The 14,699-nt window shown below is 39.6% G+C and overlaps 1 protein-coding gene across 11 annotated transcripts in view; it reads left to right on the top strand.

Annotated features, from left to right (window-relative positions):
• Positions 1–14,699, top strand: part of MLLT10 (MLLT10 histone lysine methyltransferase DOT1L cofactor) — a 248,761-nt gene that overhangs the window by 52,738 nt on the left and 181,324 nt on the right. The window lies entirely within an intron of this gene.

The following is a 14,699-nucleotide window of genomic DNA, read 5'->3' as shown; positions in this document are numbered from 1 at the left end:
TAAATAAATACATTTATTTATTTATGGCTGTGTTGGGTCTTCGTTTCTGTGCGAGGGCTTTCTCTAGTGGCAAGCGGGGGCCCCTCTTCATCGCGGTGTGCAGGCCTCTCACTGTCGTGGCCTCTCGTTGTGGAGCACAGGCTCCAGACAAGCAGGCTCAGTAGTTGTGGCTCACGGGCCCAGTTGCTCCGCAGCATGTGGGATCTTCCCAGACCAGGGCTCGAACCTGTGTCCCCTGCATTGGCAGGCAGATTCTCAACCACTGCGCCACCAGGGAAGCCCCATTTCCGTTTTTAGTTACCTTTCTTAGAGAAATCCATGTTTCTTTATAGCTCAGTACCATTCTTAAATGTGTAGACATCAATTTATTAGACTGTGGCATTTTATGAAAATTAAGTAACTGATGGAGAAACTCAAAATAGTAGAGATAAAGCTAGTACTATTAGTATATACTTCCATTTTGGGAAGCCAGCGCTAAAGTATTTTTGGCATAGAATAGTTTCATGGCATGAGTAAATAAACGGGGAAAATACGGTGTTTTTGACTAGCACTATATACATATATATAAATATTTAAATCTGATGTTTAGACTATAAGTCACATTATCCAAAATTTTAAATATTAAAAATCCTCGCTCCTACTCCTGTACACCATTATCTGCACAGTTTCTCAGTACAGTTTCTGCCACCAGCATAGTTGCTGTTACTACTTTTTTGGATACACAAATAAATATAAATATGAGGAAACAAAAATTTTCTGCAATTTTATACAAATGGATGAATATTATATATACTCTCTTGCATCTTAAATTTTCCTGAACAGTTTATCTATTATCAGTATAGCGCTTTCTTTATTATCATATGTTATATAATCAGCTGCCTGTTTCTAATCTTTTGCTTTTATGACTAATGCTTGTATATATATATATGTCATTTTGCTTCTGTGCAAAGACATCTGTAGGTTTTTATTAATTGCCAACAGTGGAACTGTTGGGTCAGAGAGATTTTACAATCAATTTTGGTAGATATTCCCAAATTATTCTCTTTAGTGGTGGTACCAGTTTGTGTTCCCAGCAGCACACATCTTTCGCAATCCAGTAGATGAAAGTTGGTGTCTCAAACCATGCATTTTGCATTTCTCTTATTATGAGTGAATCTGAGCATCTTTTCATGTTTTTAAGAGCAATTCAAGTGGTATTGTCCCATATGTGATCTGTTCTTTTTCTGTTTGGTTGTTGATTTTTTCCTTTTTGATTTGTTGGAGCTTTCATAGGAGTACCTCATATATTAGGCTTTTGTGATGAGTTGGACTAGTTTTGGCCCTGTTGTTGATCTTGCTCATGTGGCTTTTTCTCATGCAGAAAATTTTGATTTTTATTTAGTTGAATTTCTTAATCTTGTCTTTCTTGGTTTCTGTGTTTTGAACCATTAGTTAAGGCTTTCCCTACTTCAAAGTTATAAAGGAATTCTTTCATGTTTTTCCTTAAGCTTTTTTTTTTTCTTGGCCACAATGCGTGGCATATAGGATTGTTTGCCGACCAGCGAGTGAACCTGTGCCCCCTGCAGTGGAAATGCAGAGTTGTAACCACTGGATCACCAGGGAACTCCCTCCTCTAATATATATATATATATATATATATATATTTTTTTTTTTAGTAAATTTACTTATTTTATTTATTTATTTTTGGCTACGTTGGGTCTTCGTTGCGTGTGGGCTTTCTCTAGTTGTGGCGAGCAGGGGCTACTCTTCGTTGCGGTGCGTGTGCTTCTCGTTGTGGTGGCTTCTCTTGTTGTGGAGCAGGAACTCTAGGAGTGCCGGCTTCAGTAGTTGTGGCACAGAGGCTCAGTAGTTGTGGCTTGCAGGCTCTAGAGTGCAGGCTCAGTAGTTGCGGCACACGGGCTTAGTTGCTCTGCGGCATGTGGGATCTTCTTGGACCAGGGCTCGAATCTGTGTCCCCCTGCATTGGCAGGCGGATTCTTAACCACTGTGCCACCAGGGAAGCCCCTCCCTCCTTTAGCATTTTTATAGTTTCTTTCTTTCTTTTCTTTTTTTTTAACAGTTAATCTTTGATACATTTGGAATGTATGCAGCAAATACAATGTGAGGTATGGTTCCAACTTAATTTTTTCCTAGATGCTAAAATGCTACCATTTGTCCCATCACCATTTATTGAACAGTTCATTTTTTCATATTGATTTGCAATGCCATCTTTGTTATAGTCTAAATTTGATGTGTATTTAAAAAATTCTGACTAAATTGTGTTCCAAAATTATTTTGGAGCCTGGAATGCATTTTATTTTAGAAATGCCAATTGTATTTCCAGACTAGTTAGCAAAACCTCACAATGTACCTGATGTATATGGTATCAGTGATGCTGTTCTTTAATGTCTAATACCCATTTTTCATACCAGAAAATATGTTCCAAATTTTAGTTTTGTTTTTCTGGTGATCAGGATTAGGAATTTTTCAATTTAACTGTTACTTTTCTTCAATGTCAATCACTCCATAGTTCTCAGTTGTTGAAGGTAAGTGTTTTAACATAGATCGGTGTGTAAAAAGTGGGTTATTATAGGCTAAGGGAGAAGTAAATGACAAAAGACACAGGTATATCAGGGATTTGCATTGTAGAGTTTGAATAGTAGGCCTTCTGAGAGGTGGAGCTGATGGTATAGGCAAGATTTTCTTTCTTTTCCCTTTCCCCTGCTCATCCTTTTCCTTCCTTGCTTCCTCCCCTCCCCTTGCCTTGGCTTGCCTTCCCTCCCTCCTTCCCCACCTTCCCCCTCCCTCTTTCTTCCGGCCCCTGCTCCACCCTTTCATACTAAGGACTTGATCCTGTTGATTATGGGGAGCCACTGAAACTGAGGAATAACATATGAGTTTTCTGTTTTAGAAAGATCACTCTGACAGCGTTGTGGTAAATGGATTGGAAGGATTTGAGACCAGACCAACTATAAAAAAGAAAGGCAGAGCTGGATCATAAGTGCATTTAACATACTTAAAACCAGCTATATGGCCTAGCGGGTGGGGGGAGATAGAAAAAAAATAAATTATGGAGGTAATTCAGTCTGCCATTTTACTCACTGAGCTCTAGGCAAACCTATATGGAAATCCCTTGTGAATTATTGTAAAGCTTTCCCAACCATCGCTGACAAAGACATGAAGTATACTATTATTGAGGGGGCCAGGCAAGAGGTGGTGTCGGCTTACTTATATTCTTGAAGAGGAAGTTTTAAAATGAGTTGAGGATCGTTGATACTATCTGACAGCACAGTTAGAAGAACTTGAATAAAGCAGTGTTGTGTATTCAAAATGATGTACGTGTCATGCACTTTCTCTATTGGGATTTGAAGGGGTTTTTCAAGGATAGTTTTGATTATACCTACTGTTTTGGGTTTTGTACTCTGATGTTAGAATCTACACTCCACAGAGGTAAGACTCTGCTTTACTGTACTAAGTCCAAGGGAGAGATACTGAGGAACTGTTTGAGTCAGAAGTAGGAGGAGGGATAAAAATGAGGGAATGGACATCAGAGATACTAAAGTGGTAAATTTTTACAGGTATATTAAAAAAATACTTGTATTATTGAAAAAATGCTTTTATTATTGAAAAATTTCAAAAATACTTTTATTATTGAAAAAATTATTATTGAAAAATTTCAAAATATTATTGAAAAATACAAGTAGAGAGAATCCCCACCTTGGTACCTAGCTTTAACAGTGACCAAGTCATGGCCAGCTGTTTCTTCTATACCCTTCCCTACCCCAGTTTTCTGATTATTTTGAATTCTGTGAGCATTTCTAGTTTACGTGTATATTTTAAAAATGCACAATATATTATCACATCTAAAATAATTGACAGGGATTTCTTAAACCCATCAAATATCTAGTCATTGTTCAGAATTTCCTGACTGTCTCCTGTTTTCTTTTATAGTTGTTGAATCAGGATCCCGTAAGGTCCATAAGCTGGATCCAAATAAGGTGCATACATTGCAGTAGCTTGGTATGTCTCTTAGGTCTCTCTGTAATCTCCTTTGTCTTCTTTCCCCCATTTGTCAGTTTACTTATGGAAAAAATTTAGGTCATTTGTCCTGTAGAGTTTGTACACAGCAGACTGTTGATTAATCTTAGATGGGGTGTGTGTGTGTGTGTTAACATGTCACTTTGTTCTATGTATTTTCTGTACATTAGTAGTTAGATATATTCAGAGACTTGATCATAATCAGTTTATTGTGGGGACAGTCAAGAATACTTCATAGATAGTGTTGTATATTTCCTTCAGGAGGCATATGATGTTTTGTGTGTGTGTGTGTGTGTGTGTGTGTGTGTGTGTGTGTGTTAACAACTGTTGATCAGTGTCTAGATCCATTTTCAGGTTCAGCAACGTTGCAGTCTGTATTAGTACTTCATTCCTCTTTATGGCTGATTGATATCCCATTGTATATATACAGGCCACATTTTATCTGTCCTTTCATTCGTTGAAAGACATTTGCGTTGTTTCCATCTCTTTGCTGTTGTGAATAGTGCTGCTGTGAACACTGGTATAGATGTTAGAACATTGGTATTTTGGGGGGTATATACTACTAGTGGCGTTGATGGGTCATATGATGCTTCTGTATTTAACTTTTCAAGGACCACCAAACTGGTTTTCATAGTGGCTGCACCATTTTTACATTCCCACAAGCAGTGTATGAGGGATCCATTTCCTTCTCATTATCACCAACACTTAATATTTTCTGAATTTTTAGATTATAGCTATCTTAGTGGATATGAAGTGGTACCTCATTGTGTTTTTTTTTTTTTTTTTTTTTTTTTTGTGGTACGCAGGCCTCTCACTGCTGTGGCCTCTCCTGTTGCGGAGCACAGGCTCCGGACGCACAGGCTCAGCGGCCATGGCTCATGGGCCCAGCCGCTCCGCGGCATGTGGGATCTTCCCGGACCAGGGCACGAACCCGTGTCCCCTGCATTGGCAGGGGGACTCTCAACCACTGCACCACCAGGGAAGCCCTCATTGTGGTTTTGATTTGCATTTCTCTAATCATGAATGATGAGTGCTTGTTGGCCATTTGTAAATCTTCTTTGGAAAAATACCTGTTTGTATTCTTTTTTTTTTTTGGCTGTGTTGGGCGTTCCCCGACCAGGGATCGAACCCGTTCCCTCCTGCAGTGGAAGTGTGGAGTCTTAACTACTGGACTGCCAGGGAAGTCCCCCTGTTCATATTCTTTGTCCATTTTGTAATTGGGTAGTTTGTCTTTTTTTTTGTTGAGCTATAAGAGTTCCTTTACATCTTCTGGATTCTAGACACCTATCAGAGATGCATGATTTACAAATCTTTTCTCCCACTCTGTGGGTTGTTTTTTCATTTTCTTTATATTGTCCGTTGATTCACTATAGTTTTTAATTTGATGAAGTCCAGTTTATCTAATTTTTCTTTTGTTGCTTATGCTTTTAGTGTCCTAAGAATCCATTACTACCTGAAGTTATATTTTACACCCATTTCCTTCCTTAGAGTTTTGTTTTTAGCTCTTTTTAGGTTGTTGATCCATTAAAAAATTTTTTTTTTCTTTTTTTTGACAGACAAGGAAGTTGACACACTTCATGGTTGAAGTCCTAATCCCCAGCTGCTCAGAATGTGATTACATTCAGAGATAGGGTCTTTTTTTCTTTTTTCTTTTGGCTGTGCTGTGCAGCATGCAGGATCCTAGTTCCCCAACCAGAGATCGAACCTGTGTCCCCTGCAGTGGAAGCACAGAGTCCTAACCACTGGACTGCTAGGGAATTCCCCTGTTGATCTGCTTTGAGTTTTTGTTTTGTTTTGTTCTTTCGGCTGCGTTGGGTCTTTGTTTCTGCGTGCAGGCTTTCTCTAGTTGTGGTGAGCAGGGGCTACTCTTCGTTGCAGTGCACGGGCTTTTCTCATTGCAGCGGCTTCTCTTGTTGTGGAGCACGGGCTCTAGAGTGCAGGCTCAGCAGTTGTGGCGCATGGGCTTAGTTGCTCCATGACATGTAGGATCTTCCTGGACCAGGGATTGAACCTGTGTCCCCTGCATTGGCAGGCGGATTCTTAACCACTGTGCCACTAGTGAAGACCATTTTGAGTTAGTTTTTGTATATGATGTGAGTTAGGGGTCCAACTTCATTTTTTTTTCTTGTGGGTATCCAGATGTCCCAGCACCATTTGTTGAAGAGACTGTTCTTTCCCCCATTGAATGGTCTTGGTATCCTTGTTAAAAATCAGTTGGCTATATATGCATGGGTTTATTCCTGGACTCTATTATATCCTATTGCTCTTTTTATCTATTCTTATGCCAGTGCACACTGTTGTGGTGACTGTAGCTTTGGTATTAAGCTTTGAAATTGGGAAGTTTGTTCCAATTTTACTCTTTTTTTTTTCAATATTGCTTTGGCTCCTTGCGTTCTATGGAAATTCCATATGAATTCAAGGATTGTGAAAAAGGCCATTGGAATTTTGATAAGGGGTTGCATTGCATCTGTAGATTGCTTTGGATAGTATTGCTGTCTTAACAATATTAAGTCTTCCATAATATGAACACAGGATGTCTTTCCATTTATTTATGTCTTTAAGTTCTTTCAGCAATGTTTTGAAGTTTTCAGTGTAAAAATCTTGAATGAGATCATCCTGGCCTGTTGTAGACACTCAATCCAATGACAGATGTCCTTGTGAAAGTATGTGGAAACACAGAGATGGGGAGATGGCCATGTGAAGACTAAGGTTAAAAAAACAAAAGAGTAAGGTGGACATTGGAGTAATGTAGCTATAAACCAAGAAATGTCAAGGATTGTGAGAGCCCCGAGAAGGTAGGAGAGAAGCATGTTGATTTTGGACTTAGAGCTTCCAGAACTGTGAGAGAGTGTATTTCTGTTTTCTTAAGCTACCAAATTTGTTGACATTTTTTATGGCTGTTCTAGGACACTGATACACTTGTTTTGAGAATATTTGCATTTATATTCATAAGGGGTATTGGGCTGTTATTTTGTTTTCTTATGTTTGTTTGACCTTGGGGGCATTTGCTATCATACTGGCCTCATAGAATGAGATAGGAAGTGTTCCCTCTTCAAGATTTTTGGAAGAGTTTGAGAAGGATTTTTGTTAATATTTCTTTAAATGTTTGGTAGAATTCACTTATGAAGGCATCTGGTCCAGGGCTTTTCTTTGTGGGGAGGTTTTTGCTTGTTGGTTGATTCAGTCTCTTGTTATAGGTCTGTTCAGATTTTCTCTTCCTTTTTTTTGCGGTACGCAGGCCTCTCACTGTTGTGGCCTCTCCTGTTGCGGAGCACAGGCTCCGGACGCGCAGGCTCAGCGGCCATGGCTCACGGGCTCAGCCGCTCTGTGGCATGTGGGATCTTTCAGGACTGGGGCTCGAACCCGTGTCCCCTGCATCGGCAGGCGGACTCTCAACCACTGCGCCACCAGGGAAGCCCTGATTTTCTCTTTCTTGAGTCAGCTTTGTTAGTTTGTGTTTCTAGGAATTTGTCCATTTCCTATAGGTTATCTAATTTGTTGGTCTGTATTTGCTCATGGTATTCTCTTATAATTCTCTTTCTTTTTGTTAAGGTCAGTAATAATGTTCGCATTCTTATTTCTGAATTTAGTAATTTGAGTCCTTTTTTTTCTTAGTCAATCTAAAAGTTTGTCAATTTTGTTGACCTTTTCAAAGAACTTTTGGTTTTGTTGATTGTCCCTGTTATTTTTCTATTCTCATTTTATCTCTGATTTTTACACCTTTCTTCCTTCTGCTGGCTTTGGGTTTAGTTTGCTCTTTTTCTAGCTCCTTAGCATAGGTATATAATTAGTTTATGAATTTGAGATCATCTTTGCTTTTTTTAAATTAATTAATTTATTTTTGCTGTGTTGGGTCTTCGTTTCTATGCGAGGGCTTTCTCTAGTTGTGGCAAGCGGGGGCCACTCTTCATCATGGTGCGTGGGCCTCTCACTGTCGCGGCCTCTCTTTTTGCGGAGCACAAGCTCCAGACGCGCAGGCTCAGTAGTTGTGGCTCACGGGCCTAGTTGCTCCGCGGCATGTGGGATCCTCCCAGACCAAGGCTCGAACCTGTGTCGCCTGCATTAGCAGGCAGATTCTCAACCACTGCACCACCAGGGAAGCCCCATCTTTGCTTTGTTTTAAATAGCTTTATTAGGAGATGGTTTATGTCATGTGTTTCACTCATTTGAAGTGTGCAACAGTTTGTTTTTTTTTTAAGTATTTACAGTTATGTGCAACACACCACAGTCAATTTTAGAACATTTTCATCACTTCAAAAAGAAACCCTGTTTGTTTGTTTGTTTTTGTATAGGACAGGGAACTGTATTCAATATCTTGTAATAAACTATAATGGAAAAGAATCTGAAAAACAATATATATGTATATAAAACTGAATCAGTTTGCTGTATACCAGAAACTAAGACAAAATTGTAAATCAGCCATACTTCAATTAAAAAACAAAAGAAACCCTGTATTTTTAAACTATCACTCCCTTATCTGTCCACCCTACCCCATTTCACCCCCCTCAAGCATCTTATTTCCAACATAGATACTTACAGGTATGAATTTAACTCTGAGTGCTGCTTCCTATGTATCACATGAGGTTTTGTATATTGTGTTTTTCATTTGTCTTAGGGTATTTTCTAGTTTCCATTGTGGTTTCTTCTTTGACTCATTGGTTATTTAAGAGAATATTGTTTAATTTCCATGTATTTGTGAATTTTCCGGTTTTCCTTCTGTTGTGGATTTGTATTTTCATTCCACTGTGGATTGATAAGATCTGATTTCAGATCTTTTCAAATTTATTGACACTTGTTTTGTGACCTGAATTAATTGTGATCTTGGAGAATGTTCATGGGTATTTGAGAAGAATGTGTATTTTGCTGTTTTTATTTCAGTGTTCTATATATATATATTGGGCCTAGATGTATTGTAGTGTTATTCAATTCTTCAATTTATTTACTGATTTTCTGATAAGTTCTATCCATTATTGAAACTTGGGTACTGAAATTTCCAGCTATTACTAAAGAATGGTCTGTTTCTCCCTTCAGTTTTGTTCATTTTTGTTTCATGTATTTTGGAGCTCTGATGTTTGGTGCATATATGTTTATCATTGTTTTATCTTGGCGTTTTTAAAAAAATTTTGGCTGCTTTGGGTACTCATTGCTGTGCACGGGCTTTCTTTAGTTGCGGTGAGTGGGGGCTACTCTTCGTTGTGGTGCATGGGCTTCTCATTGTGGTGGCTTCTCGTTGTGGAGCACAGGCTCAATAGTTATGGCTCGCAGGCTCTAGAGTGCAGGCTCAGTAGTTGTGGCGCACGGGCTTAGTTGCTCCACGGCATGTGGGATCTTTCCCGACCAGGGCTCGAACCCATGTCCCCTGCATTGGCAGGAGGATTTTTAACCACTGCACCACTAGGGAAGCCCCTTGGTGTTTTTTAAAAAATAAATTTATTATTTTTGGCTGTGTTGGGTCTTCATTGCTGCACGTGGGCTTTCTCTAGTTGTGACAAGTGGGCGCTAGTCTTCTTTGCAGTGTGCGGGCTTCTCATTGTGGTAGCTTCTCTTGTTGTGGAGCACGGGCTCTAGGCGTGCAGGCTTCAGTAGTTGCAGCATGTGGGCTCAGTAGCTGTGGCCCACAGGCTTAGTTGCTCCGTGGCATGTGGGATCTTCCTGGACCAGGGATCGAACGTGTGTCCCCTGCATTGGCAGGTGGATTCTTAACCCTTGTGCCACCAGGGAAGTCCCTCTTCTTGGTGTTTTGACCTGTTTTTCAATATATAATGTTCTTCTCTGTTCCTTGTAACAGGTTTTAATTCTTATTTCATTTTCCATATATATATTTCTAGTAGCTATCCTGGAGATTGCATTTTAACTTCTTAAACTTATAACACTCTGAGAAACACCCAGGTTAGGGGATACAAAGGCAAATGCCTTGAGTCAGTCCTTTGGGTTCTTTCTGTCCCCCTCCCACAGTTAGGTCAAAACTTAAAATCACAGTTCTTTGAGAACGAGCTCTGCTCAACCTCTTCTGGAACCAGGGACCAGAGTTTGGCACTAGGAACGTGGGGTGCTGTCTTCAAGACCATTGTCAAGCCAATGAGGGGTAGAGCCAGGGCAAGTAAAAATGACGCAAAACTCTTACTGTTTTTAAGTTGCCTCTTTCTTTTTGTTTGGTTTTGGCCACGCAGTGTGGCATGTGGGATCTTAGTTCCCCGACCAGGGATTGAAGCCATGCCCTCTGCAGTGGAAGTGCAGAGTCTAGGGAAGTCCCAGGTTGCCTCTTTCTTTATTGTTTACTTGGGTGCATAAACTTTTGACTATCTTCCAGAGTTCTGACAAAGTTGATTGCGACATTTTATTCTCCATTTTCTGGTGTTTCTGTGACAGCACAGGCTCTTGGAGATGCCATAGGTCCAAATGCTTCATTTTTAACTCTTATTTACCAGTTTTCAAGAGACAGGTATATTATTTGGTTGCCAGTAACAGAATTAGATTCTGGATAACTGAAGCAAAAAGAATATATGAAAAGATATAACTCACAGACTTCAGGAAAAATTAATTGCTCGAGTGTTTGCATTTTGGAGTGACTGGAACCAGAAATGAATAGAATCTCCTGAAGCGTGGTATTCTAGCAAGAAGAGGGAATGGATACTGAATAAGCTTTTTTTTAAAAAATTTATTTATTAAATTTATTTATTTTTGGCTGCGTTGGGTCTTCGTTGCTGCGCCTGGCTTTCTCTAGTTGCAGTGAGTGGGGGCTCCTCTTTGTTGCGGTGTGCGGGCCTCTCATTGCGGTGGCCTCTCCTGTTACGGAGCACGAGCTCTAGGCACATGGGCTTCAGTAGTTGTGGTTCATGGGCTCTAGAGCGCAGGCTCAGTATTTGTGGTGCACAGGCTTAGTTGCTCCGTGGCATGTGGGATCTTCCTGTACCAGGGCTCGAACCCGTGTCCCCTGCATTGGCAGGCAGATTCTTAACCAGTGTGCCACCACAGAAGCCCGTGAATAAGCTTAAATCATGGCTATCTACAGTAGTATTATATGACTTAATGGATGTGGGTTGAGATGAGGGAAGGGAGCTGCTCAGATTTCTCTGTGGACAGCTGAATGTTGATGGTCTTAACTGAGATAGAGAGTGTTGGGCAGAGGGTTGTTTGGGGAGTAGAGATCAATGTTGAGATATACTTTTCATGTATTGAGTTTAAGGTGATGGTGAGATTGCTGAAAAATGTATATGTCAGTAGGAAATTGGATATAATTACCAGCTTTTAGCTGTTCCTGTTCTTGCCTCCTTACCATGTAGTTTCCTTCCTGGGGAGGTTACTGCATTCTTGATATCTGTCTGGAGCTATTTTCTGCGTACATAAACATTTTTTACACAAATGTAGGATATAGTGTTTTATGAATTGCTTCTTCATTTAATAATATACCTTGGAGATTATTGCACATAAGTAATAAAAAACTCATATACATCTGCAAGGTACTTAATTGTAAAAATGAACCGTAATTTATTTAACCATTCTCTTGATGAACATTTAGTTATTATTATTATTTTTAAACAGTACTGCAGTGAATAACCATGTACAATGTAATCATGGATAAGTGGGTGATTAGCTATAGGCAAAAATTCCTAGAAGTGGGATTGCTGGGTCAGAGGGTATGTGCATCTGAAATTTCAGTGGATTTTGCCTAATTCCCCGCTATTGAGATGTACTAATTCACAGTATATTCACAGTACATGCAAAGAACCTGTTTTCATCATATTTTCCTCAGTACATTTGCATGACCACCCGAGTCAGTTTCAGTTCTAGATTGTTGATCAGACTCACAAGTCACAATCGGCTTTTCCAGCACCAAATATAGTATAAAGGAAAAGCATACTCCGTTGCGATACAGAGGCCTCCAAACTCTGATGCAGGTTTTGATGTTTCTAGCATTTTGATTGTAAGGTTGACAAGAAGCTAATGCGAGTGCAGGTTCCATTAGCAGAGGGAAGCCTCCAGGTTTGGGGACCCTCAGTTTAAATATGCCTACTTGCCATATAGCCTCTGTATCTGTAAGTGGCTAGCTCTTATATTTTAATGTAGTATAGACTATAAATTATAAGTTATACAATATACATTCCTGACAGCCAAGTACAGCAGACTAAAGAGCATTCTTGGATAAATTATTAGTACATGGCAGACACTATAGGACTCTCATCTATCTTCAGGGTTGATCTTGTAAGAACTGTGAAGATATTTTCTTCAGGGGCCTGAAAGAGAGATTCAAAATACAGCTTTTAACTCTTTCCATCTGTCGGTATTAAGAATCTTTTTATATTTGCCATTCTGCTAGGTAAGAATTATGTAAACCTAGCCTTAATCTGTATTTCTCTTATTATGAGAGAAGTTGAGCAACTTTTCATATGCTTAAAAGCTATTTGTATTTTCTTTATGTGAAGTATTCATTCATATTGTTAGCTCATTTTCCTCTTGGTACATTCCTCATGGCACATTTGGTTTTTTTTTTTTTTTTAAATATTTATTTATTTATTTTGGCTGTGCCAGGTCTTAGTTGCAATATGTGGGATCTTTTAGTTGCAGTATGTGGACTTCTTAGTTGTGGCACGCGGACTCTTAGTTGCGGCACGTGGGCTTCTTAGTTGCGGCATGTGGGCTTCTTAGTTGTGGCATGCGGACTCTTAGTTGTGGCATGCATGTGGGATCTAGTTCCCCCACCAGGAATCGAACCTAGGCCCCCTGCCTTGGGACTGCAGAGTCTTACTCACTGGACCACCAGGCAAGTCCTGGCAGATTTGTTGATTGTTGTGTAAGAACTCTTAATGTATTATGGAAATTAGTCCTTTGTCTGGGGTATTGCAGAATTTTTTCCTCCTAGATGGTGGTTTGTGTTTTGATTTTGCTTTTGGCCATACAGAAATTTAAGTTTATAATCATGCTTATTATTATTATTAACAAATATTTTCCTAATTTTGTAGCACACTAGAAGGACTGTTTTCTACACCAAGATTATTTTAAACTTTTTGTACGTTTTTTTCTAGTAGGTGGTTTAAAAAAAATTTAGATTGTAAGCTGTGAGGTATGGAGCTATTTATTTGTCACCTAGATGACTATCCATTTGTTCCAAATACCTATTTTGAATAATCTGTTTTCCCTTGTTGATTCCAAACGACACTTTTTTAAATACAAAGTTCACATGTGATTTGACTTTATTTCTGGACTTTCATTGTATTCAGTGATGTGTCTTTTTATGGGCCAGCACCACACTGTTTTAATTGTTTTAGTTTTATATCTTGCAGATATAGCCCTTCCTCATTACTGTCTTCCTCCTCCTCCCTTCTTTTTTCTTCTCTCCCACATTTTCTTGTCTTTAAAATTTTTTTTTAATTTTAAAAAACTACTAATGGTGTTTTTGGCTCTACTCGTTTAATTTTTCTTTAGGAAACTTTTTTTTTTTTTTTTTTTTTTTTTGCGGTATGCAGGCCCCTCACTGTTGTGGCCTCTCCCACCGCGGAGCACAGGCTCCGGACGCGCAGGCCCAGCGGCCATGGCCCACGGGCCCAGCCGCTCCGCGGCACGCGGGACCCTCCCAGACCGGGGCACGAACCCGCGTCCCCTGCATCGGCAGGCGGACTCTCAACCACTGCGCCACCAGGGAAGCCCTAGGAAACTTTTTAATCAGTTTGTTTAATTTGTTTTAATTTTTTGTTTTGGAATAATTAAAAAAAATTTAAAAAACATTTAATAATTAATATTTTGCCTGCGTTGGGCCTTTCGTTGCTGTGTGCGGGCTTTCTCTAGTTGTGGCGTGTGGGCTTCTCTCTAGTTGTGGTGCATGGGCTTCTCTCTAGTTGTGGCACTTGGGCTCCAGAGCCTGTGGGCTCTGTAGTTGTGGCACGTGGGCTCCATAGTTGCGGTGCACGGGCGTAGTGGCCCTGCGGCATGTGAGATCTTAGGTCCCCAACCAGGGATTGAATCTGCATCCCCTGCATTGGAAGGCGGATTCTTAACCACTGGACTACCAGGGAAGTTCCAGTTCCTGTATACCCTTTACCCAGTTTCTCCCATTATTAACTTTTTACATTACTGTGGTATATCTGTGAAAACTAAGAAACTGACAATGGTATATTACTATTAACTGAATGCTACACTTTAAAACAGTTTTCATCAATTTTTGTCATTAATGTCCTTTTGCATTTAGTTGCCATGTCTCCTTATCTCCTCTGGTCTACAGCAATTTCTCAGTCTTTTCTTGTTTTTCATGACCTTGACAGTCTTGAGGAATACTGGCCAGGTACCTGCTGAATGTCCCCAATCTCCATTTGTCTGATGTTTTTCTCATGATTAGATTGGATTTATGGGTTTGGGGAAAAAATACTACAAAAGTTAAGTCCTCTTCTCATCATATCTTATCCAGGGTACAGATATCCATATGAAATCACTGATATGAAAAAAATACTCAACATTACCACAGTGAGGTGACAGCTCACCCATTAGAATGGCTACTATTTAAAAAAAAAAAAGCAAACCCAGTGTTAGTGAGGCTGTGGAGAAATTGGAACCCTTGTACACTCTTGGTGGGATTGTAAAATGTTGTAACTGCTATGGAAAACAGTATGGAGTTCCTTCAAAAAATTTAAAAAGGACTACCATAAAAAAAAAGATCCAGCAATTCCACTTCCAAGTATATATCTGAAAGC

The sequence above is a fragment of the Phocoena sinus genome, chromosome 2, assembly GCF_008692025.1.
Source record: "Phocoena sinus isolate mPhoSin1 chromosome 2, mPhoSin1.pri, whole genome shotgun sequence".
In the NCBI taxonomy this organism is placed as follows: Eukaryota; Metazoa; Chordata; class Mammalia; order Artiodactyla; family Phocoenidae; genus Phocoena; species Phocoena sinus.
Note: the sequence above shows the minus strand (reverse complement) of the source record. Positions and strands in the feature narration are given on the sequence as shown.